The 27490-nt window shown below is 42.1% G+C and overlaps 1 long non-coding RNA gene across 1 annotated transcript in view; it reads right to left on the bottom strand.

Annotated features, from left to right (window-relative positions):
- LOC138453342 (uncharacterized) overlaps positions 1 to 27490 on the bottom strand; it is a 2021223-nt gene that overhangs the window by 1517179 nt on the left and 476554 nt on the right. The window contains exon 2 of the long non-coding RNA XR_011260405.1: positions 11512 to 11623. This is a non-coding gene — a long non-coding RNA (uncharacterized lncRNA). The remainder of the gene's footprint in view (positions 1 to 11511; positions 11624 to 27490) is intronic.

Here is a 27490-nt window from a genome sequence, read left to right as displayed (position 1 = left end):
ATAAGGATTTCAGGAATAACCCTTTTTATGATAAAAATATCATAAAATGGAATTATACATGGGCAAATGTCCAACACCTGCACACAGAGCTACTTCTCTGCGCATACGATTTAATCTATGGCCCACAAATGATGTCTTACCTAGTCGAAAGATAATTAGTAAGCGAAAACATCTGTCGGTTCTGTAAAAAACCTGACCAAGAGGAAACCTTACGTCGCTTACTTGTGGAATGTCTAATGTTAAATGAGAAGGGTTCTTTTTACCTACAGTTCAAGGATTTTAAAATTGTAACTCCTGACATACTTTGGCAACTCATCTTTTACACTAGTCACACTATTGTAAGAAACGCTGAAATTGGTTTCCGACGCACCTTACAGCTAAATTAAAAAACGGGGAATAACACTTAATATCCGAATGGTACTAAAGTCGCCATGATGTTCGGCAGGCTGAAGGTAGATCTGTCTGTTAGCCATTCATTTAAGTTCTGCGTGTTTTAAGACTTTAGTATGAACAGGATTTATGTTGAAAAGTATCAACTTTCACAATTCACCTCCTAAACGCACATAAAAATGAAGTTGGTGCAGATCTCAAACCTTGTATTTGATTGTAAATCAGAACTATAATAACAGACTCGAGCGGATATTTGTTTTTGCAAGGACTAAATTGTAAAAGTGATTCATGTATTAGTATTAACACAAAGCAGCATTTTCGGGATCTTATTTCTTAAAAAACATTTGAATGTTTGGCTATCATGTCATAACCTTTCTTTAAATTGATCAAGATCGGGATTAGATGTCACAATTTTCAGAATGGTGTATATATTGAAACAGTGTACAAAAAAATTGCAAGTTAATAATCTTATTTTGTGTTTTATTACTTTGTCTTTTCGACTTAAACAAGATTGTCTTATGAACGAAATGTAATTAATCTTCTTTTATCTTTCTAATCATAATATTTTTGTTTTTATTTTAACTGGGCAATATGGTGTAAAGTTGATTATATTCAGCTAAACCAATAAAAAATAAAATTACTTTGTTAAAAATCAGGATGGTATACCGCCTAACTAACCCCATACTATAGCACAATTTCCGTGCCTAAAGAAATCTAAGGAAAGTCTATGTCAAGAAGTCCAAAACCAAGAGTCTGTTTGTGTCAAAAGCTATGCTGTCATCACAACTACAAAAAAACAAGTGGGGCATAGTCTCGATAGTCTCGACCACAATTCAGTGTTCCAAAATAAATGTTCTAGGAGTGGCAATATAAGTTTCTTCACGGTTCTCTGTTTCCTCACTATTCCAATCGCACCTCTTTTCTGTTCTGTTGCAAAGTCAATACAATTCCAATATAGCCTTTTCCATCAAGCACTAAGCAAGTTCTGAAGTTACCTTCTGTCGCTCTGCTGGTTTCACAGTTCACATCCAAGGGGTTTCCATTCCCCAAGTTCAAAGGCAACAAACGTCTATTCAAAACGGTAGCCTTGGAACTCCCTTCCCAAGACAATTGCAGCAAAGGTTTGGTTCAACACAGTGGTCTTGGAACTCCCTTCTCCAAGACAAATGCAAAGGTCTATTCAATGTGGTGGTCTTGGATCTCCCTTCCCCAAGACAAATGCAACAAAATGTTCACACCTCTTTTCTGTTTGACAAACCTGTAGTAGCTTCTGGTCTAGGCGCAGCTGTCAGACCACACGGTCCACCCATTACAGGTCACGCAACCAGTTGTCTCTGGCTTTACAAATTGTCTGTACTCCCCCCCTTAGTATTGCTTGTCTCCTTTCACCTTGCTTTATTGGCTTTAACATGTAGCTTCTTCCTTCTTGCAACCAGATTTATAGATCTGAAGTTGTTTCCTTTGCTCCTACTTCACTGCTCAAAGGCATTCTCTTATTTCACAATGATGTAGATACTTTTCATTTGTTCCTAATTGTTTTAAAACATTTGAAATTGTGTAAATCCTGAAATTTTAGTCAGGATTAAACACGTTTTCCTAACCCAAATTAGAGCTAACATGACTTTGTTATTCCTCTAAAAAGATAACCTTAGATAGGTCTAACATAGCCAGGCTAAAGGGTGACCAAAGTAATGGATCGACATCACTGAAATAAATCAAAAGAAGACATTTCGTGGGTTAGGAAAACGTGTTTAATCCTGACTAAAATTTCATGTTGTATAATGAGGATAAAAGAAGGTATTAGAAACAGTTTGTATACATGTCTCTCTCCAGAGTAGCCATTATGCAACATACTCTTGTATTTGATTGTTTGATTCTATGCAATGTTTGTCATTTAGTTCCTATTCATTTATGATTGCTAAATGTGTTGAAGGACTGCACCCTTCTATATTGTATTTGCATAAAACAAATGCTTGAATAGATGAGGGCAGCAACTTAATAAAAGCTCTACCACCCCTCAACAAGAGGTAAAAATAAGCGGTGTCCGGTCAATTGGTCGACAACAAACTGGTCGACTGCAATTTGGTCGACACCATTTGGTCGAATTTTTTTTTTTTTTTTTATATATGTGTTTTGTGGGTTTTCGTGTGGGGGAAAAAAAAAAGAAAAAAAAGGGGTTTGGGGGGACCCCCCCAAAAAAAAAAAAAAAAGGGGTAAAAAAAATAAAAAAAAATTCGACCATTTGGCATTCGACCAAATGGTGTCGACCAATTGTCCTGTCGACCAAATGTTTTCGACCAATTGACTGGGAACCAAAATAAGCGCATGTGTATTAGTATTGTCTTTTACGTACACCCACCTATGGATACACATAAATAGTGCCACAAATGGGTAGTTAACACACAATAGATTTTATTTGCATTTGAATAAGTTGCAATTAGCTTAGACTGTTACAGCCAGGATAATACCTCCTTTTGTACACATTTATTATATTTCTCTTAGCAGTACTCAGAGGCCTTTAGAAATGTTCTGCTTTTCCGCCGCGACCACTCTGAAGTATTTATTTATTCAAGCGTTGGCCTACCCGATCATCAGGAGACTAGGACTTTAACAATTCTCAATTCGAGCTTATATATTGTTTCAATTGTTTGCGTATAGAGCAATCTGGCAACTCACTTTGCAGTAACACTCCCCTGCATGTGCTTTTGAGGGTTGTATGTCTAGTGAACACTTTCTCTTTCTTGGTGCCACTTGCAGGGGTTGTCACTCTGCACTTATGAAAGTCCGGAGCCCTCTCTTGCCTCTGGAGTTAACAAGCAGCTTTCACAACAGCTTTCACCAAACTACAGGGACCGCCACAACGCCAGGCTGTGTCCCACTCTGCAGCCTCTGCTATAAGGACCTCCCACTCCAGCGCCACCCTCAGCATCCAGCCTCTGCTCCTTAGGGTATGCTTCAGTGCCTTCTTCAGCAGTCCACGGTCTACCACAGTCCCCACAACTGCTATTACTCCTCTGCTTCCTTATAGCCCCTGCTGCTGCTTTACAGAAACCAATCTGTAGTTTCTATTTCTCCTGACTGACTCCCTGCTGTTGGTAGCTCCATCTTGCATGCACCTGTGTTTGGCTAACAGGTTGCAGGTGTGAATTGTTGGATTGCATTGCCTGTCTTGCCTGACCGTAATTAAGCTAATCAGTGGGACATGCCTGACCTTCAGTCCTGTACTCATTCTGGTCCCCCTTCTTCGTCCCAGTACTAGGATGGCTTTTACAACAGGAAATCTGCACTGCTCCTAGTTGTCTCTTCTTCGCAGTACTTTGTGGGATCTCCAGGCCGAAGACAGGGCATGTGTGGAAATGTCCCATGAAGGTTGAGGGAGGGTAGAGTAGGTCAGTATTGGAAAAAAGTAGGTACCATGTCTCGCCCTTGGACACCCAAGTCCCACTCTTTAAGAACCCTCCACCTAAATAGTGCTCCTTCACAGATTCACCCCCGGGGTCGGGATCCAGTGGCCTTGCCTTTCTCTTAGTTGTCTGAGGAGGGGGGCCCAGGAAGGCTAAATGTGAAAACGCCCTCAGATTTCTCACACATGGGTCCTCATTACGACCCTGCCGGTCCGGAAAGAACGGTGGTGATAAAACCGCCACCACTGTTCTTTCCAGACCGGCTGATTAAGAGTCCTGCAGGCGGGAGGTTTCACTCCCGCCAGGTTTGAACTGGCGGGTTTAACACCACCCGCCTGCAGGCGGACATGGAAACACTGGCTCCGTCATAGATGGAAAGGGTGTTTCCATTGTCCCCATCCCCATGTAGTCCTATGGGGCTCCATGGGAATGGGGACTTACACAACTCCGCCTCCGGAATTCCCGGGTCACCGGGGTTGTAATGCCCCGGTGATTCTGGGAATCACGGAGGCAGAATGGTAATACGGGTCCGGCGGTAACCTGCCGGTTTTTCCAGCTCGTTTATTGCCCAACTCGTAATGAGGCCCATGGAATCTTAGATTTGTTAAAAAAAAGTGATTGTTACAACTTTGCTAAAGAAACCTGGGCAAGATTATCAAATCTGTAGTAACTTGAGACCCATTACGAATGTGCCCTTCTTACTAAAAATAATAGATAAATTGGCGAACACACAGCTTCAGGAGCATGTGGTATAAAGGAAGATTCTTCACCGCAGGCAATCGTGTTTCAGGCCTTCACATGGCACAGAAGGCACGCTCTTGGGCCTTAAGGCAGAAATGCTAGACATTATGGATAGAAGCAAAGCGGGGCTGCTGATATTACTAGATCTATCAGCATCCTCTGATCTCGTAGATCACGAGAAATTGCTTACTAAGCTTGCATAGCATTGTGGCTGCTCCAGTGAAGCAATTGACTGCATAGATTCCTTTCTACGTGACAGGAAGTCTAGAATAGTCTGGGGCAAAGCTTGCTCCGGGACGGAGCTGATTAATTGCGGTGTCCCTCAAGGAGCATGCCTCTCCCTTGTGCTATTTATTATTTTCTGCTTTACTCTATGTGATCTTTTGGATTCCTTAGGTGTGCGATTTTCGAATTATGCAGATGAAATAGCCAGTTTATCATGGAGCTGAGTGGGGAGTATGAGAAAGACCTGGAGAGCGTTCAACAAATATATAAATCCACCCAAATGTGTATGACAAACAGGCTTTGTCTTTACTCAGCTAAAACTGAGTTCCTGGTCTTTGGTTCTACGCAGTCCTGTGCTAAATTAGCTACACAGTATGAAGGCTTCATCATAGATGGACATTATATAAAAACAGTGCCTAAGGTAAAAACTTTAGGGGTCACTTTGAAGCCTTCCCTTGGAGCAAAAGGCCATGGAAATAGTATCGTGAGCAAATCTCAATATCATCTAAGTTTGCTTAGACTGGTAAAACCTTATGTTTCCTTGGCAACACTCGTCCGAGCTGTTATCATGCCTAAGTTCGAGTACTGTAGTGCTTTTTTGGCCAGAGCAGGCAAAGGCTGCATCTAAAAGCTCCAGACATTCCAAAATGATGCAGTCCGGATTATTAAAGGCAGAGCAAGAAGGGACCTGTTATCTGTGCTCAGGAGGGAGCTGCACTGGTTGCCAGTAGAGGCCAGAATATGTTTTAAAATGAGCACCATTGTACACAAATGCTTACATGGACAAGCACCGGAATACCTGAAAGAGCGTCTGACCCTGGAGAAACATGTTACAGATACTTGGTTTAAGGATTCAATGCATCTGACTCAGCCTAGATGCAAACAAGTCAGGCGCAATGGACGCTTTTTTATGGTTCAGGCTGGGCTGATCTGGAATAAGCTCCCCACCGAAATGCGCTTGGAAGAAAACCAAATCACTTTTAGAAAGCATCTCAAGACGTTACTGTTAGTTTAGATTGTGAGCCATCCCTATCTGTTGTACATGTTGCGCCCTGATGCCTTTCGGCTCCGGAGCACTACAAACAAATAAACATAAACATTCTCTAGCCACGAAGTATAAACTTGCCTTACTTCCTTGCTTATCCATCAGTTTTTCTTCAGCAGCAATACTAAAAACCTTGAATCATAGTAGATTTTATTCTTAAGTCTAATTTGCATAATAGTGAGGTGGTACACAACGCATACTTCGAGGTGTGGCAACTAGAGAACTGTCTCAAATATTTTTGGGGAAAACTGCATTATGTTGTTGTTGCCTTTTTCAGTTCCAAACTGGATTTTTTATTTGTATTTGGTTACTAGAACCTTTTACAAAATAATCACAGTAAGAAAGAACGAAGAGAAAAATCAAAACAACAATAACAAAATTACTCATATACTACACTAAAATATCAATAAAACATACGGCAATAAAAGAAGAAGAAATAACAAAAAAACAAAAAAAGCTTGGCCATCCTGCTCCCAACGATGTCCAGATACTGACAGGTGGTTTCACATGACCTTTCCCTCAACCACATTTCTTGTCTCAGATAGCAATGCCACTTCTCAAAAGTACCCGAACCACTGCAATTGTCATTGCTCTGTCGTATCCTGAAATCAGCCTATCCCAAAGCATGTCTGGCAGCCATCTTTCCTCCTCCCCCCCAAACCTGTTAAACAGTAAGGATCTAACTGCCTGTGTGCCTTCACAGTCCATCAGCAAATGTCGAAAAGATTGGGTGGCCGGATTTTTGCAAGCTTTACATAATACCTTTGCCCCCTCCCCTTGGCCTCTCTTACTCAAAATCTCGCCAGTGTGTGCAATATTCAGGCGGATTCTCAGGAAACATTTCCGGATCTTCCAATCAGGAAACTTGACCAGATACCTCGGTAAACACCCCAATTTCTTATCAACTTTCTGAAAGGAGTTGGCAAGTGATAAGGAGCGCATATTCTCGACTGTAAGAATCCAGTCCATCGTTTCCAGGGCTTTTTTTCCCTTCATCGGGTTACCAATCAAGGTCTCGATATTTGTGTCTGCACTTTCCAGGGCTACTTTTACCCTTTCCTCCAGGGTTGAGAGCATTTTTGATTTGCCAGCTTTCAGATGAGCTCTAATGTCATCATACAAAGTATGCTTTTGGCTGGTGATAATTAGCCGATAGAGGGAAATCAATTTCTACTCTGCCTGGACACTCAATGACTCCAGGCCCAGTTCAAATCTTAGACTTGAGATTGGAAGACACATAGGGAGATAGAGAACCTTCTTCCAAATAAAACCCTCCAATTTTCTCCAATCGAAGGCCCAAAGTAGTGGTTTCACCTCCAGCCCATAAAGGAGCACTGGAATGACCTTAGCTGTATAGTACTTGATCACTGGTATAATTGAGAACTTGCAGTATGTTAAGAGTACTTTTTTCATTTGGGGTATCAACTCCTAAAGATATCTTGCTCCACCTTACTAACTGGATTTTGTGTATTCATACTCCGCTGCCTTGCCTCCTGCCAGTAATGCCAAAGAGTACAACATACCACAAATAAAAGAGTTTCTTTGATAAAAGATGCACATCTTTGTGTTCACTTCTTCAGCAAATATTGATGGCTAGGCTACTATAGAAACTGTGCACTTCCACAGAGCTACATTGCATGGTATTTGCACAGGGGCAAAGATTGCATTTGTGCAAATATGCATTAAAAACAATATTTGCACTAGGAAAAGTGTTGCCCCATGTAAATGGCTGGTAACATTGCAATTACCTCAATGAAAATGTTTGTAACAAGGCTACTGGACTGTTACGCCCCAGCATGTCCAACCGGAGCAGCTCCTAGACACTGTGAGAGTAGGACTGACCATATATCCACCACAATTCCTAATCTGAGCCAACATGCTTGCTTTGAATGTGCCTTCTGAAATATGTGTTGGAGGAGAAATGTACTTCTCAGTTTACGTGGCTCATTTTTGGAATACATATTCATTGGACACAAGCACATCATCCCCTCCTCTATCGCCTACCTCATGCCTTCCACATGCATACAGCTATACACATCAACTTCTGTGAGCTGGCTTGGTAAACCCAGTCCTGGCCATAATAAAGGGATTGTTTCCTAAAAACTAATCTGGGGAAAGCCTTCACATTACAAGGGCCCGCTTCAGCACTGATCAAGCCCAACACTGGTCATCGGGTCGGATTTTTCTGGATCCGAGGTCTGGCAAAAAATGTCTCCCCCGGTCTCGGAAAAACTGTTGGTTCCCATTTATGTAACCCATCTGCTTTTGTTGCTCCTGAGACCAAGATTCGAACTCAGATCACCAGGACAAAGGTCCACTGATGTAACCTATAGACTACAGGAACTTCTGGTTAGACCACTTGTGAATATTCCCATCAGGATTGTACTCTGCAGAAAATATTCAAGAACAGCTTTGCACATTTAAAAGATGTGCACCTTTTAGAATGTGCTTGCAACATTACAGGAAACTCCTCCTTTCTTTAATAAGTGTTTAATCTCCTGAAATGTAAATATTTATTAATGGGGTGGGGGGAGTTCTGAGAAAAGTCTCATGAGTTCACATTCACCTTAAGTTACAACCCTTGGGTATGCTCCTAACCGCCCCATCCCCTCTTCCCCCACGGCTGGTAGGATCCCACAGTTAATAATGTCCATGTACAGCACTGCTCAAGCCCATCACCCAACCACAATCTCCCTACATATAGCACCAGCTTCATCTTCTCAGTGCTCGTCTTTAGACCTAGCTGCAGAGAATACCAATTTGATCTCACACAGATGAATAGCTAATCAACGTTAAAATATGTATCCATACTACAGCACCCGCCTTTCCCTTAAATTCATCTCATGAAATCGTTCCTCACTCAAGTGTCACATCCACAGTCTAATCCCCTTTTTCCTTTCACCTTACCCCCAACCCTCTTCTTTTCCTAGTCACAGACCAAGGTCTGGTGAGAGCATGGCGTTGTCAGTATGCCACCTCTCTGCCAAGGTCAGGTGCCACATGACCCCTGCGGTGGTTATGGGTGCAGTATACATACTGGATAACAAAACAGAACATTAACTTTGTTCTGACGGTACGCTCATGCTGAAAGGCTTAGAAGACATTATTTATTTTATTGTGGTTATTTGCTGAGCGCAAACCTTGCTTTGGGACGGACAGAGGTCTCTACATCATTATGGGTTACAGGCATGCATTAGGTGGTTAAAGGGCAGAGCACGTCTTACAACATAGCTTTAACTACTCCATAATGTTAAGGGTAGCAATACGTATTTAACATGTACAGTTTGTAGAACATATAAAAACAGTGCTGAAATGGTGGGGTGGCTGTTGGAAGGTAAATGCTGGTTGTCAGAAGGAATACCAGGCTGGGTGTGCTTGAGAGTAAAAGATAAAAGAACAATTAGAATAATCTGAAGGGGTGTGAGCAAAGTCCTCCTTGAGGTGGAGAGTCTGGTTTTAATTTCTGCTTTGCATGAGGGTGAGTCTTAATTTGGCAGATATGAGATGTCACTGTCTGTGGGCAAAGGCCAGGAATGTTTGTTTCCTGGTTCTTACATTCATGCTGCTCTTATCTGGCCAAGTACTAATTATGGTGGTGCACTGACCACCAGAAGTGTGCAGGCTAGTAGCTGGATAGCAGCTCTATATGTGATGCAGCAAACTGTGATGGTAATGCGTAGCTGTAGTGATGGCCATTGAAGTACACTAACTGTGGGCATTATGTGGTCTCATTTGAGAAGGCCTTTGATGATGTGGACATGGGGCATGGAGAACACCTCTGATAGATGGTATGCTGTGGGAGGTTAGGCCGATGAGGGGATGTTTCCTCTGTCTAGTTGAGATCCAAACTGATCTGATGTCTGAAGGGCTTGATTGTGCACAGGAGGCATAGTTCATGTATTTATTTATTCAATTTACAAAGTGCACTAAACCCATGGGCATCAAGGCACATTGTTGTTACCATGCTGTCCGTGCTTTTCTTCCCTATCTGTGTACATCATGGGTGCCCTACAAACCACAACTAATCCATACAAAAGATAAGATGGCTGTGTGTGTGTGGCATTCCATAATCTTGGTGCAAGGTGTCAGATGTGCAGTGACAGGATCAAGGTTTACGGATGACAGCCATGTCGTGATATTGCAGGGTTTCAGTTTGTTGTAGTTGCTGGACATCCAAGTCGAAATCAAGGTGAAGCAGGACTTAAATTGTTGGAAGACATTTAATGAAAGGTTTTTCAGGTAGAGTTGTGTATCATTTGCCTATTGGTGGATATGGATGTTGTGGTTGGTGCAGAGGATTCCCAAGGGTCCATCTAGAGAAATGTTCATGGGTGAGAGGAGTAAGCCTGGGTAAAAATATTTGGCTTTAAACATAAGGAGTCTAATTCTGGAGGTTTCACAACAGATAGGCTTTCCCAAACAACTTAGGTGGACCAGGCTTTCCCAAACAACTTAGGTGGACCAGGCAATCATTTGGGAGGTTTGTGCATACTCAATTGGCTCATCCATTGCATATAAATAGGGCATGTGTGGTTTGATTTTGAAATCAATCTTGAGAAGGCAGAGGCAGGAGGCGCCTAGCAGTTTAGAGAATTTAGTTCAGGGTTTACGAGACAATTGTCTGGATTTAGTTCCTAGAAAGGTGAACAATTGACAGCATTCAGTTGAAGAAAAGGTAGACAATTAAAATACAACTTAATAGATCAAGAGGAAGCACATTAAAGAACGGTTTAGTTGAGGTAAAGGTACGGAAAATAAAAATGGACTTGATTGGACTTTATTGAGGGAGAAATGGAATAGGACATCTTTTGTAACTTGTATTTAACTTACTTGGCATAAACCCATGCACCATTGCCAGAACAAGGAGTAGTAAATTACATTATTGTTTGGAGGCAGTGACATCTTTTCGTGGCCACACTAAAATCCTGATGCTTTAAAACGTCTTATAATTCTTTGGATGCAATAGTAGTGATGAGAGCATTTCAGTGACATAAATGTGCATGTAATTACTTGTCAGATTGAGAAGAATAACCTCACAGAACTGTTTTCAGGCAGCAGCAGAAGGAAAGAGATTACATGGAGTGCCTATAACTCAGTGTGCCATCCTTTTGTGGCTAGACCAAATATTTGATGTTTCTGAAGTTAGTAGAAAAAGGCCTTAGAATGTATGCAAGTGAGTGACTTCAGTCTGTAACAGAGTGTGTCTTCTTTTTGGGCCACACAAAGTAGTTTCTGCTTGGATAGAAAAGTATCCTAATTGTTTGGACGCAGAAGGATATTATATTCGGTGTCTGTAACTAGTGTGCCTTTTTTGGTGACAGGCCAAATACATGTTGATGTTGAATTTTAAAATAATATGTCTTTGAATTATTTTTAGGCAATTGATTGCATTCAGTGTCTATAACGGAGTGTGCTGTGATGTTACGGCAAAACAAAATATGTGTTGCTTGCGTAGAAGAGTCTGATGACTTTTCGGAGGCAGGAGGGGATTATATTCATTGGCTGAGCAGAAATAATCTTCAATGCCAGCATCTCTGGAGCGCCTAAATGTGCAAAGTGGAGAGTGAGGCATGTGGCTAGAATGTGTATTTCATTAGCAACAGTAGCTGCCATGGGCACAGGGGAGGCCAGAACTCTGAATGGTAAATTGAAGGGATCAATGCCACATTCATCAGTACCTACTGCACAATAGATAGTAGTACTTACTCAGGAAAATAAGGTAACAGTGTAGATCAGCATGATGAGCTCGTAGGCATAGCACACAGAGGACCATGATGAATCAGGAGCGATAGCACACAGGGTAGAGCAGCATGATGAGCTAGGAGAAACAATGAACATTGTTGAAGAGCAGAATATGGGGAGTGGCTGATCTCAACCACTAACAGCCAATGATACTGAGAAAACTGATGATGGCGAGTTACATAATTATGATCTATCCAAATACAGGCAGCAACATTTTATGATTTGGGAAAACAGTGATTCTGAGCAGCTGGTGAACAACACCACATTTACCATGATTGGAGAGAAAAACAAAGCTACCCCTCCATTTGTGTACATTGTCTTTAAAACACATCATCTAAGTGCAAAATAACAGTATGGGGTAGACTTACCAACTATACCACCCCCACAACTACCACCACCAACTAAGTCTGTTCTATAGGCCCCATCATAGCCCACTAAAAACATCTCAAGTCTTCAATTGTCTGCAACTAGGACACAGATCTACAATATTTCACCCTGTGTATCTTTGCAAGAAGACACTTTGCTGGGCAAAGCTAGAACCAACGTGAGCACCACTTATGTGTATCCCCACATGTGTTTATACCATGAACAGGAGTGGGATGCACACATAAGACCTCAACTGTGGCCCTCTCCACCAACAGCCTATTGCCATGCCCCCAACTAAACAGAGGCAAACCCAAATTGATGATTCAAATGACTGGACTGAGTTAAATGGGATCAAAACACACAACAGAAAAAAGGCTTGGTCTATAGAATGATCTCCTGAGTGAGATCACAGCGGCTATTAATAATTCTTTCCAGACAGGGTGTGTTCCGCCAGAACTTAGGGCTGCAACGGTTATTCATCTTCTAAAGAAGGCTTCATTGGATGCTTCTATTCTAGCTAATTTCCGTCCTAGCTCTCTTCTGCCTTTTCTCTCGAAGCTTCTGGAATCCTTGGTGTCACCCTTACTCTCTTCGTTTCTTGAGTCTTCTCAGCTACTTGATCCTGCCCAGTCAAGCTTCCGACCTGGCAGGGGCACTGAATGTGTCCTGTTTTCGGTCCAGGATGACATGGCCAGGCTGATGGACGCAGGGGGGTGGGTGCCCTGATATTGCTAGATTTATCAGCAGCGTTTGACACCGTGGCCCACCTCACCATGCTGTCCCGTCTGGCCCAGATGGAGATATCTAGGCAAGGGCTGGCCTGGATCTCGTTCTTGGCAAACCGCTCCCAGGTGCTTTCTCTTCCTCCTTTTCTATCTGTTCCCTGCCACCTTGCCTGTAGGGTGCTGCAAAGCTCATCATTGTCTCCCATTCTCTTTAATATCTACATCTTGTCACTTGTGTATCTCATCTGCTCCTTTCGGTGTCAGGTGCTATTCGTATGCTGACGACACCCAGATCCTGATCTGTTTAGATCTTGATCGGGAGAGGGTGTCGTCGTGTCTTCAACAGTGCCTGGCAGCGGTGGGGGGGTTGATGAACCACAATTGGCTAAAGTTGAATGGTAACAAGACAGATGTATTGGTGTTAGGGTGCCCTCCTGATCCTTCACTCTGGGTGTCTTCCTTCTGGCCCGCTTCTCTGGGCCCTCTTCCTGTTCCTGTGGTGAAGGTGAAAAACGTAGGTGTAATCTTGTCATCGTCCTTGTCAATGGATGCTCAAGTAGCGACAGTTTGTCAAACCGGCCATTTCCAGCTTAACGTTTTAAAGAAAGTGCTTCCTTTGCTGCCGGCTTTCCTTTGTCCACCAGTTGTCGCAGCTATGGTGTTGAGTCGGCTGGACTACTGCAATTCCCTTTACCTGGCACAGTCGAAAGGAGTAGTCCGGAGACACCAATGCCTTCAAAATCTTGCTGTGTGTGTGACAACAGGGTCCCCTTATGGGGCCCATATCTCTCCGGTCCTGCAGGCTTTCCACTGGCTTCCGGTGGCTCAGCGCATTGGATTCAAGGCACTTTGTATCGTCCACCGGGCGCTGCATGACCAGGGAGCGGAAAAGCTTTGTTCAAAGTTTACCCGCTATGTCCCCAAGTGCTGTTTGCATTCTGCTTCAGCTGATCTGCTTTGTGTGCCGTCTTTTCAGCGTGCCCACATAGTGGCAGCTCAGCTTTGGAACAAGCTGCCAATTACGATTAAGAAATTGTCTAATCATCTGGCCTTTAGAAGGGCGGTAAAAACATATTTGTTTTAAGTACTATGTGTACAGATCTTGGTTTAATACCATCCCTCTCTAGTGCCATGATTTCTTCGGGCGACCGAGCGCTTTAGGCATTTCCCATAACATAGCATAACCAACATCCCTAACATAGGGAACGCAAACAATGGGCCCTTATTACAAGTGTGCCGGTCCGGTAATAACAGTGCCAGTAAGCCTACTGGCACCGCTGTTACCAGACCGGCACACTACGAGTCTGCAGGCGGGGCCGTTCCGCCCGCCAGGGTCAGACCTGGAGGGCGGAACGGCACCCGCAGAGTTACACGGAAGCACCGGCACCGGTATGGACAGTGCCGGTGCTTCCGTGGTCCCCATTCTCATTGAGTCCTAAGGGACTCAAATGGGAATGGGGATTTACAATTACCAGCGCCTGACTTCCCAGAACCCCGGGGTTGTAATATCCCAGTGTTTCTGGCAACCCAGGTGCCGGTAAAATGTAAAAGTCTGGCGGCAATCTGCCGGTTTCACCGGCACGGTTACCACTGGACTTGTGATGAGGCCCAATGTATCTGGTAGGTATGAAAGTAAACAATGGAGATTAATTCAAGAATTTAATGTGAAATGTACATACAGTGCTGAATAAGTGCACACACAATTAAGACAAACAAACATTCAACACTGTACATCGATAATGCAAAGCCTCCCTCAGGAAGACAAGAGACAAAGATTGAACTGCCCAGGATACCTGGTAGGTTGAAGAAAAGTACAGACCACCTTGTGCAGTTGTGAGTAAGGGAAGAGAAAACAAAAACATGTAAACAACTTATGAGAAGGCTTATAAGGAAGAACACAACTTGTTGAGTCCTAAGAGCTATACACCGTGAGCTACACTTGTGTGTTGGCCCAAGGCACATCCGTGCTTCACATGCGTCAACAAAAACCCTACGGAAGCTGGCATGGGCTTCCTATGCAAACAGTGCCTGAGACATTACATAACATGAGAAAGGCCAACTTCCTTCATCTTGTGGTGATATGTTTCATCTGCAAATTCCACCCTGGGAAGGACGTATTTCTGTGGACCAGAAGATCAGGTCACGCTTCAAATAGGCTGGCAGTGCAAGAAATGTGTTTTACAAAGTGCAGTTGTGACACTTGAAGGTCACATTCTTTGTGACAAGACAGCAAAAGCTGGTGTTTGGTGTGTGCTATAGCCTTTGGAAAATGCCACCAAGCATTTTAGCTGGCAAAATGCATAATTCAGTGTGAAACTGCCACTGATATTTCGGCTTTTTTTTTTTATTTTTTTTTTATTGTTTTTGATTCATTAAGAACCTTTACAATATTACAAAATTTTAAAAATTCATCTTTGTTAAAACATTTCATTTCATTCCACAATAATCACAATTTATACAGCATTCATCACTAAAATTCAATTCCGAATAAGACATTCTTATAAACTCATTGGGGTGTCAATCTAGTTCATTTAACCTGGTAATCTTTTGCATTACAACTTCAAGAAAATTAGTTAAACCAATTAGAAGATTAATGCTATTCCCCCACATACACTTGGACCAAAAAAAAAGGAGGCTTGAACATTCCATCCCAGGTTTCCAATATCTTCCCAAATGGACCGTTCTGATGTTATCAAAATAAACACAATTCTGAACTAAGTGTTTGAGGGACTCCACCGATCCGTCTTCCTTACAGAATCTACATTCAAAGCTCATGTTCCCAAACTTTTCTGAATTCCAACCCCATCTACCTATTCGATCCAATGTCGGGAACTGGTTTAATCGAAAGCGCATGTAAAGTTTCCTTGCAGTCTGACAAGGAAATTGTAAAAGGTATCTAGGCATATCTCCCATTTTTCTTCTAAACATAGCATATTCCTTAAATGCTCTATATCTTCCAATGCGATCAGATTGCAAACACCAGTTCAATCGCTGGAATTTTCGCTTATTACATGGTAGACACAAAATTAAGTCTTCCTTTGAAATATTTGACTCTTCCAAGATTGCCTCCATTTTCCTTACAAATGTACACAGAACAGGTATTGTTTCCAAATTAATCATTTCATGTAAATCTACGTAGAGTGCGTTTCTAGTGGGACTCAGCATTTTTCTGTAGTTGTTAAGCAACTTCCAATTTCTTTTCACAGAGATCGGCAAGAGATCAAGCTCATGTCTGATTATATCGTTCGGTATGGTTTTTGCTATACATAACACCCTTTTCCACAATACGCCCTGAAGCCTGTCCAATATGTCATCAATATCAACAGTGCATAAATCAAGAATATACAAAATAATTGGCTCAATTTTTAACAGGTAGAATTGTCTAATCGGTATTATAGACAATTTACATTATTTTCTGTAAAGAATACACATCTGAGCAGTGAGAGGTTTCATTTTTTCCTTAAGCAGTAACTCCCACCATCTTTTGGAGTTCTGATCGGTCAGGGTGTATCCGAGGTATCATATGTCCTTCACCACCTCGAGTTCTATAGACCCAATTGACCAAGAGAATTTCCTGATTCTTTTATTTCCATCATTGAATATTAAAATTTTGGATTTGGTTTGATTTATTTTTAGATTATGCTCTTCAGCAAACAGGAATAATACATCCAACTTATTCTGTAACCCAAAGGGTGTTCTATCGAGAATCAATAAGTCATCCACGAAATAGATACAATTCAGTTTTAAGTCACCCAGGCAGACAGGATAATTTATTCCATCCTTCCAAATAATGTCCATATAAGAGAGGTATAGATTAAACAGTACCGCTGCTAGACAACATCCTTGTTTTAATCCAATTTCCGTAGAAATTGGCTGTGTTAAGTTTCCGGTCTTATCCACCCGTACCCTATAGTTCGTCTTTGAGTACAACATGGCTATCAAAGCCACTAAATGTACCGGGATCCCCAGATATTTCATGATCTCCCATAGTTTAGATCTAATTACTGTATCGAATGCGGAATTCAAGTCAAGTGCAGCCATATATACCTTCCCTCTACCCCCCTTGCTAGTTTGACAATGCACATACGCAAGTATGGTCGCATTAAGAGTGCACCCCATGTCTTTGCGAAACCCAATTTGGAATTTAGATAATACATCATTGCGGTACAAAAATTTCTGTAATTCTTTTAGGATTAATTGGGTGAAGATTTTATATGAAGTATCCGTAAGCGCAATTGGTCTAAAATTCTGCGGATCAGTTGTGGGACCTTTCTTATAAATCGGCACAATGATGGCCGAATACCATGAGCTAGGAATTTTTTTTGTACTAAATATCCTTTCGAAGTTTGATTTAAAGATTTCAGCCCAGAACATTGGGTCCAGCTTTACCACACATGCCGGGATCCCATCCGGACCACATGCCTTAGAATCCTTCAGTTTAGTTATAACATTGGATATATCCTCTATCGACCACGGACATAACTCCATGATGTGTTCCGAAAAATCAACATTTTGTTCACTGATAAATCTGTTTGGCAATTCAAATTTTTTAGTCAAATATTGTACCCATGTTGATGGCAGAATCGAAGGCTCCAATGAGAGAGCTGGTGTCGATATGGTTCTGATTAGAGACCAAGTATTCCTAATATCTTGAGACAAGATGGTATGCATCATATGTTCATTCTCTCTTATGGCAGTAGACTGCCTGAGGTCTCTGATCTGATTCTTATAAGATAGTATTATCCGTTTCTTTTCTACTTGATAAGTAGCATAGCCAATATTCATTTTAACTAAATTCCTTATTTTTATGTTTTTTTCAAGCTTTAATTTATGAATTCTCAGATCAAATGTATGCTTATGCTTCAGTGCATCAGGATATATCACGTTCTCCTGAGCAATATGTATCAACTGAGCCTTAATACAACTATTCAGGTCTACTTCTAGTCAATTATCGAATGGCTTAGAATTGAGGCTAAAATATCTGTAGCGAGCATCCTCCTTGATCCTGTTGATTAGTCTTAAACAAATCTTCCTACTCCATCTTATCGATGTGACAGGCCTATCAACCTCTATCAAACTTAAGGGTGGTTCAGAGTAAACACTGCAATTATGAATCTTCAGATTGATACATATAGCAGAGTGATCCCCATACCCAAGATCCAAGATTCGTGTGGGTTCACACTGCCTACGTAAGATGGAGGATATGAAAAAATGGTCTATGTAAGAATTACGATCACCACGTTTCCATGAGATCGGGTCAAGACCGCCCTCAGGCTCCACAAGTTGCAGATCCCATCCTAAAAGGTGTTCCACCCACTTCTGGCCATGTTTCCATGAAGCCGGAGCTCTATTTTTTCCTTTTCTCTTACGCATACTCTGATTCTCATAACATGAGGAATTGAAATCCCCACCCAGTATAATCCCTGCATGACCTATGCGCACAAACACATCTTCTAAAATTCCATCAATAGTATCCACAATCTTATCCCATGTTATTCGAGCTTTGTTCCAATATATGCAAATGATCACTAGCACCAAGTCCTGGGTTTTGTCTGGATTCATTTGAATTGCTACAATACTTTCATCTTTGTATAACAAAGAGACATCAAATGTACATCTATTATTAACGAGTATGGCTATTCCACCCGAGGGCCTACCCTTTGGGCCTCTTGTCGCATCCATAGAATAGCAGGTGTATCCAGCAACATTGAACATAGTCGTATGCATCGTCTCTTGCAGCAAAATAACTTCAGAACAATTCTTTAAGTCGAATTTACCATACCAAAGATAGAAATTCGATAATCCACAACAGTTCCATGAAGTGACCACGAAAGGACCATGCTATGCTGACGCATCTTCATTTGTTTTTGTTGAAGGCCCATTTAAAGCACCACCCACCGCTGAAATTCCATTTAGTGCTGCCACAAGCGCTAACAATTGTTTCACAGTATCTTCACTAAAGTTAAACTGTGCAGTGCTTTGTACCGGAATCTCTTTTATAACTTCAGTTGCAAGAGGAATTTCTAAATATTCCTCAGCATCTTTTGTGTTCAAAAATATGTGCGGAGTAATGCCAAGTGCAATAAAATTTTCCCTCTGTTCCCACACCATTTTCATAATTATCCTCGATTGGAATCCACATAACATGCGATGATTGTAATTGGTAGCAAGTCTTATCCAATCCATATCATCTGAACGTAGGGTTCTTAAAGGAGGGATGGCTTGGAACGTTTTCAGCATATAAGTTCTATTTAAATTTATTTTACCATTTTTCCACACATCATTTTCCCAACCCATAATTAAGGGCATTCGTGCCTCCAGTCTCTCTTCATCACAGTTTTTAGTCGAATCGGACCTCATTCGGCCTTCTACATTCATCGGTGCATTTTCCCTCTGCTCTTCTTTATCAGCTATTTCAGCTTTGGAGATACCATCCCCCTCTAGGGGTTTAGGCTTGAGTTTGTTCTTATTCTCTAATCCAATTGTTATTTCTTCCAAGATCACCTCGTCTACATCCGCACCATCACCAATGTTCACCCCTCCCATGTTTTCTTTATCATCCAATTCATTACTCTCTACCTCTGTTGAACAGCGTGTGAAGTCTTGAACCTCTTTTTTTCCTTTCTTCTCTGTTTTTTTATTCTTTACTGGGTAAAACTGTGACAAGGCAGTTTGTCCTTCTAATGCTTTCTTACCAACTGGGGCATCACACCCCTTTTTTTGTGAGAGCAGATAAGGTTCATTACTAATACCCTCCACAGTCCTATCCTGCATCATCTGTAGATGTTTTTTTTTTTATGCATTTTTTATAAATTTCAGGTACCTCTCTTTCATCCTCAACTTTGATATTCAAGTGGGCCTTGGATTCTTCATCTAATTGATGAAGATCAATGCCAGTCTCCTCCTCTTGATTCTGCAATATTTTTTCCCTTGAGTCTACAAAAAGCTCACCTAATTGAGTCTTTGTTTGTTTCTTTTTTTTAGTATTTCTGGACTTATTGGTCCTCGCCTCCCTCTTCTGTGCTCGGGCCATAATTCTTTTTTCCCTCCTCGTCAGTACCACAACTTTCTTCTCATATTCACAGTCTGAACCCGGATTCCACATATCCACTTCCCTTTTTTCTAAATCATTATCAGTTAGGTCAATTAAGTCCAGTAGAGCTGAGGGACTATCCAATCCCCCTTTCTCTGGTATCACACCCATCTGTAGTTGACATAAATCCGCAGTCTCATTTGAACTCCCAACCACAAAGGAATGTTTTACTTCAATTATATCAGCTTGCATCTGTTGCATTACACTTGTCAAAGCTTCCAGGGAATCCATGACTGATTTATTTGATATTACTTCCGGTTTCTGCGCATTCTCTTTGGGTATTGCAGCTAATTCAGCAAAGGTTCTATATGTTGCATTCACCATTCTTGCGTCTCCAGGGGTTTGAGTATAACTATCCTTAGAGTTTACTCCTTTTTTATTTTCCTTTGTCAGGGAAGCTATCACATCGCATGCAAATAACAACCCCTCAAGTTTATTGATCTTACATAGCATGCCTGTCATAGTCGTTCTTAATTCTGCCATTTCAAAATGTGTTCTCTCATGGCCCTTATCCAGCAGGTCTAGGATCCTGGTTATTACTGGGAAATCTTCACCAAAACCTGGTACATCCCGGGCATGTAAATCCAGGATTTCATCCTGCACCGTTACCACACAAGTCCCTGATTTAGGCTGAGAGCCTACACTTTCTACAAATTGCTCAATTTGTTCTATAGGATTAGTGAATGAGTTACTGGTAGACCAGGAGTGTGCTATATCGATCGGTAAACTCTTTCTTTCAATACACCCTTCCTCATTATCCACCTCCTCTTTATTACCTCCAATCATCTCCTTTAACGGCGATTGGAACCTATACTTACTTTCCAATGGTGGATTGTGAATATGTACATCCTCCCTACCTCCCATTCTATTTGATACCGGAATCGATGGCCCCAGGGAGAATCTCATTCTTCTACCCACTTCGGCCTCAATGGTCGGACCAAGGATAGAACAATCATTCATGTCTCCCAGCATATTTTTAGGTAAATTCCCGGTACCTAATTTTTTTCTCATCCATTCATCCATTTCTGAGCCTATCAGACACTGTTTATTCAGTACGGGAGAGACATTTATCTCTTTAACATTAAATTTAATCGGGGAAGATGCTAGCGTGATAGAAGCTCTATCACTCCGCTGATGGTCATTGTGTGTGTCCAGTACTACATCATCATCTTCGTTAATACTCCTTACCATAGGAATATTAGCTATACTCTGTTCACTAATTTCAAGGTTAACTACCTCAGCTAAGATGGCACTGTGGTTCTGTAAATCCTCACATAACGCCCCTTCGGTGGGTAATTCCATATTTGTGATCACCGAAGCATCCGTCCCTGTAATCTTCCGCCCACTTCTTAGCCCATTCACCATGTTTAGACACAAGAGAATTTGAGACCTGATATGGGAAATAGCCCAAGATGATTTCTTCCCCCCTATAACAGGTAATTTCCACTAGGGCAACGTTTGAGGCTTAACCTCAGTCTATTAGGACAAAGGACTAAGCAATATTTACAACTAGCCACTCATAATTAACAGTCTATCATTTTATCATTCAATAGCAATTACTATTTTCAGTACACTAGTACTTGAGGAGTACCTTCACGGTGCACACACGGGGGTTGCTGCACACCAGAATAATTGACTGAATTCGTGCTTAAGGAGAATATACTACCGAGCCCACTTCGCGCTCCACGCGAACCGCGAACAGCCAACAGTACTTGAAGGTACTTGGCAGGTGCGCGGCGCGGGTGCGCGGGTGGGCAGGGTTATGTACACTCTTCCTGTACGGCGTGCACGTCACGCGAATTGGGGGCGGGACTTCCTAATACGGGGAAGCCTAGGAAAAGGAAACAGAAAAAATACAATACTAATGAGTAGCTACACCTCCCACAATCAAACACCTCCCACAAGCTGCCCTTCCCTTCCCTTCCTCTACTGATAGATAACCACACCTCCCACAATCTACACCTCCCACTGGCTGCCCTTCCCTTCCCTAGTGGATTAGAGTCCGGGGGCTCAACCAGACAGTCACCTTTATCCTGTGCACATCAAAGGTCAGGCAGTCCTTGGTGCGACTGCAAAAGACGTCCTCCTGCTGTGAGGCAAACGTCCGTGACAGCAGCACTCCTCTTCCAGGAAAATGCGCAGACCAGGCCTCAGCCAACAGTACTTGAAGGTACTTGGCAGGTGCGCGGGTGGGCAGGGTTATGTACACTCTTCCTGTACGGCATGCACGTCACGCGAATTGGGGGCGGGACTTCCTAATACGGGGAAGCATTTATCCTGTGCACATCAAAGGTCAGGCAGTCCTTGGTGCGACTGCAAAAGACGTCCTCCTGCTGTGAGGCAAACGTCCGTGACAGCAGCACTCCTCTTCCAGGAAAATGCGCAGACCAGGCCACAGCCAACAGTACTTGAAGGTACTTGGCAGGTGCGCGGCGCGGGTGCGCGGGTGGGCAGGGTTATGTACACTCTTCCTGTACGGCGTGCACGTCACGCGAATTGGGGGCGGGACTTCCTAATACGGGGAAGCCTTTATCCTGTGCACATCAAAGGTCAGGCAGTCCTTGGTGCGACTGCAAAAGACGTCCTCCTGCTGTGAGGCAAACGTCCGTGACAGCAGCACTCCTCTTCCAGGAAAATGCGCAGACCAGGCCACAGCCAACAGTACTTGAAGGTACTTGGCAGGTGCGCAGCGCGGGTGCGCGGGTGGGCAGGGTTATGTACACTCTTCCTGTACGGCGTGCACGTCACGCGAATTGGGGGCGGGACTTCCTAATACGGGGAAGCCTTTATCCTGTGCACATCAAAGGTCAGGCAATCCTTGGTGCGACTGCAAAAGACGTCCTCCTGCTGTGAGGCAAACGTCAGTGACAGCAGCACTCCTCTTCCAGGAAAATGCGCAGACCAGGCCACAGCCAACAGTACTTGAAGGTTCTTGGCAGGTGCGTGGCGCGGGTGGGCAGGGTTATGTACACTCTTCCTGTACGGCGTGCACGTCACGTGAATTGGGGGCGGGACTTCCTAATACGGGGAAGCCTTTTCAGAGATCTTCTGGTGGGCCATATCTCTCTTGATTTCCATTGCAATGTTCCAGGTGGACTTTAATGCTTGAGTTGAGGATGACTTGCATGTACACTGGAGGAGAGAAAGCCCGCTCACTCAAAAAAGTGCATCCAGAGCACAGCGACTAGATAACATAACCTCCTATTTCCAATTGCACCTTGCTTCCCAGTAGCACCACGTCTTCCCTATCATATTTCGGCTTTAACACTACCCATGTAACATGACTGAGGACCAATGATTTGCTTGGTGAGGTGGATACAGCACAGATGGTGAGATATGTGTTCAAAATGTTACATGAAAAGCCACACAAACTCACTGACAGAAAACGCAGAATAAATACCTCCTGGCCTCCTTTCAATGTCACATTCGCACCTGGGGAGGACGCTCAGCCAATCAGGTGGCTGGAAACACATATGAGAACCACAGTGTACCACCCGCTTTTCTTCAGTGACCAGGGGCCCTTCGATGGGGGCCACCAGCTTCATTGCGGGGAGGCAACAGGGAGTGTCTCACTGTTGCCTACCCATGCTCCCACACCCTCCCCTAACCCCCACTCTTTCTCTCCTCGCTTAATTGCTGGACCAAAGCTTTGTTTCAGTGCTCTATCACCTTGCAGCATCTCTTGTGCTAGATGGGATTACCAATAAAGATCTAAATAACTGTACAGACTCAAAGAATATGGCAAAGTACTACTTTATTCTCAATTTAATAAAGCTGGGTCAACTGGAAGACGTCAGACTGATGCATGCACACTCACACACAAACTTGATTACACAGAGGTTTTATACCCCAATATGCGTCATCTATGGTGCCATCCTACTTTGGCAAATGTCTTCTTCTTCTTTAATCTAAGAGAAATATGTCTCACGTCCATGGTTTATCTGTCTGCCTCCCTTTGTGCTTTGCAGCTATTCCTTGAAATAGCATCCTTGATCCCAGGCCAACATAGACTCCTCTTCGTTTTGCAGACAAAGCTAATTCTCCGTCTCCTGACTCGGCAGCCCTGGTCTGTTTCTGAGGTAATGGAATTGAAGCTGTGAACAAGCAGAAATTGCTCAGTGGAAAATCCACTGAGCTTGGAGACGCCTATTTTGTAGTGAATACTACTTCAGAGTTGGTGTTATAAATAGTTCAAATTTGTGGTAGTAGTAATGCAGTCAATCAACAAGGAAAACAGATTGACATAAACGCTGTACTTAAAGTTCAATCACTTTGTAATTCATTTTCCAGATTGTAGTGTTGAATCATTTAACCAGCAGAGGCCCTATCATAATCTGTGAACAAGTCAGCGTCCATTGCCACATTATATTTTCCTCTATAGCAAACTTCTATATGTCTCATCTACAGTGCGTTGCTGCATATTTACACTTATTGGTCAACAAGTTACTTCATTCCTCTTTGTATATATGATTACTTTATCATTTAGTACATGTTTTGTTATCACTTCAGTTACGTTGTTACTCTTCAGTATTTTCATATTGTTTCAGTATGTCTTTGTATAGTTTCTTTATGACATCACTCTGCCCTCATTAGATTTCACTCAGCGCTGCATGATTTCCAGCGGTGCGTGCTGACATCTCTCCACAGGACATCCTTCCACACCTTCAATGTGAGGATACATTCGATATGGCTGTCTGAGTGCTTTTCTATTTCCTATGGCTGCGGCCATCTTGTTTCTTTATTGGAGATTGGGCTTGCACAATGTGCGCATAGCCTGTCTTCACTTAAAAAAATACCAAATAAAACTGTACCCCGGATGAACCTCCAGGTGCAAATAGCAATCACCCCCACCTAGTTAGGCATACAGGGCTGATCACAGCCCAGAGCCCTAGCCCTTGAGCCCTCTGTCTTGGCTCATACCACCCCTGAATGCCCACTACTAAAAGGGGGTGATAGCTACACAGTAAAATGAAAGCTTTTCAATCAGATGAGATTCCTGAGAACCTAGCAGAACGAGGTGCAGTAAAGATGTGCAAAGATGCATTAGTGCAGCAGGCACAAATGAAACTGTGTGAAGGGGTTAACATTAATTTTTTTAAACCTCAAGATGTCAAGATTTTTGTCTTATTCAATTCAATTCATTTTCATTTCATTTTTATTGATATACTTTCAGCCAAAAGGCTTTGTGTATATATATATACAACATACAATGCATCCAAAATCAAGGTCATATCAAAATTCTGTTACTAAAATTACAATATCTAAAAGAATTAAAATCACGATAAAATTGGGCCAGCAAGGCCTTTAAGAATGTGTACAATTTTCAAATAAAAGGACACAGTATGATATATAAGGTTGATGTCATTACCTAGCACAAACTTGCACAATGGGGCAGCAATATTATTAAAATCAAATCAAACATATTATACGATTTTAAAAACGTATGTCGCAATTTAACCAGACTTTCACAGTTAATTAACAAATATTTAAAAAAGTCACTATCACATCACCTCCACATAAGCGACACTGGCGCATGTCCTTTGATATACCTAACCTTGCTCCCGTCGTTTCTAATGCCACATAGGAATTACATTTCATTAGCAAATATGCCCCAAAGGTATTTACGCTGGGATATGCCAAAATATATGTATGTTGGCAAACTTGTTCGAATAACCCTGACTTGACAATAAGGTCCACTATGCACTTTTGATGCCAGTTCCATCATGTCATAGTCATAACTATAGTCACACAATATCCTTTTCAACCACAGTTTGAGGCCACTGTTAGCTGGTGTAAAAGTATAACCAACAGTCCATTTTGTATACATTATTTTAAGTAATCCTACTGTCACAATAATCGAGCTGCCCTCCAATCTCAGAAATGTCTTAATATAGTTGACCATAGTTGTGTCATTCCGTAATGTACACAGATTATCAAAGAACATGACACATTGGCTACTGTATGCCGTTATTACACTTTGTAGGTAAAACTCAAGATGAAGAAATTCTACAGAGATATTCCTAGGCAGTCGCATCGATTTGCGAAGTAACATTGCTTCAAATGATCCAAGTTGTATCTGATATTTATGTCCCCAGATTACTACTGCATAAAGTAGAATGGCTCTGATTTTGGCTATATAGATCGTTAATATAGCATGCATAGAATATCCCACATATCTCCCGAAAAACACACTAAGTGCGTTTGTTGATACAAGAGAACGAGATTTTACTGTTTCCCAATGGCAATCCCATTTGAGTTAGTCATCTATTAGGACGCCCAGGTATTTATATGTGTGTACGTGTTCCAAAATACTGTTACATAGCTTCCTTAAATATTTCTTGGGTGTTTTTTTAGCAGGGAAAACCAGAATCTTACTCTTCTCGATATTGATTGTTAGCCCATTAGAAAAGGAATAGACAGTGAGGGCATCCAGCATATGTTGTAGTCCTGTCGGCGTGTAGTCTATAATCATCACATCATCGGCATAGGCAAGCCACCCAATCACAGTGGTACCCAGCTTCACTGGATTGGCACCGATGATGGTAAATGCTACCTCCATATCTGCCAGGTACAAATTAAAAGGAGTTGTCACTCCAATACAACCTTGCTTGACACCACTGCTAGTGGACAACATTGCTGAGAGTGTCCCAGTAGCATTCAGACATATACGACATGGATATCCGTATTGATCAACATCAGCATCTTTAACAAACCTTTATGGTATATTCCAGGCATTTACATCTTCCATAATCGATTTCTCATCACTGTATCGAATGCGGCGGAGATGTTAATAAACGCTCAATAAACATTAAGTTTGCGCCGCTGCCAGGCATGTTCTATGGCTGATGTCAAAATTAATAGGTTATGTGCAGTACTTACTTTGGATCTAAAACCTATTTCGTTTGGACATAACATGTTGTTTTCCACTATCCATGCATTTAATTCAACTAAAAGCACACGAGCAAATATTTTTGAAGAAATATCTAGCATTGCTAGCATGCAAACATTTGCCGGGATATCCCAGGTGTCTTTTTTATATACTGTAAGTATATGGCTTATGGTTCATGATTTAGGGATCATCCCCAATTTACCAATGTGTGTAAATAATAAATGGAGAGTTGCTGCCCATTGTTCGGTTCCATTTTCAACAATAAGTTGCATGCCCCGTCAGGACCGACCGCACGAGAGTTGTTAAGCTTTTCTATTATGAGTGTTAAATCCAAAACAGACATTTTGCATTCCCAACTCTCTTTCGGTAATGGAAATATGTCATTTGCATCCTCACAGCGTCCAAGCGTAGCTTTGATATGGGCACTCCATTGAGCTTCTGGGATGCAATTTATAGATATATCTCTTTTTTCCCCATTACGCAATATCTGTCATATCCCCATTGTATTATTTGGCAATGCTAGATTGGCGATGGTTTTCCATTGCTCAACCTCACACTGGTGTTTCTGCTTTCTTAACCATTGTCTATAGTTCTTTTTAGCTTCTTGGATCATATGCGGAACAAACTGAGTCATAATTGTGTTGTTTGCGGGGTCAATAATGTGTGCTCTCTCATTACGCATCTTTTGTTTTGCTAAGCTAATCAACTCATCATTTCCTTTCCTCTTGGATCCCATTTTTTTAGATATTTTTAGGGCCATTTTATACCTAAGATTCTTCAACACCTGGGACAGAATGGTATCCATCATTGTTGTAAAGTTCTCAAATATCTTTTCATTAGAGTTAGCACCACCAATTCCTTCCAATATGA

The sequence above is a fragment of the Ambystoma mexicanum genome, chromosome 4p, assembly GCF_040938575.1.
Source record: "Ambystoma mexicanum isolate Mex_15411 chromosome 4p, UKY_AmexF1_1, whole genome shotgun sequence".
In the NCBI taxonomy this organism is placed as follows: Eukaryota; Metazoa; Chordata; class Amphibia; order Caudata; family Ambystomatidae; genus Ambystoma; species Ambystoma mexicanum.
The sequence above is the reverse complement of the archived record's forward strand: the minus strand, read 5'-3'. Positions and strand labels throughout refer to the sequence as shown.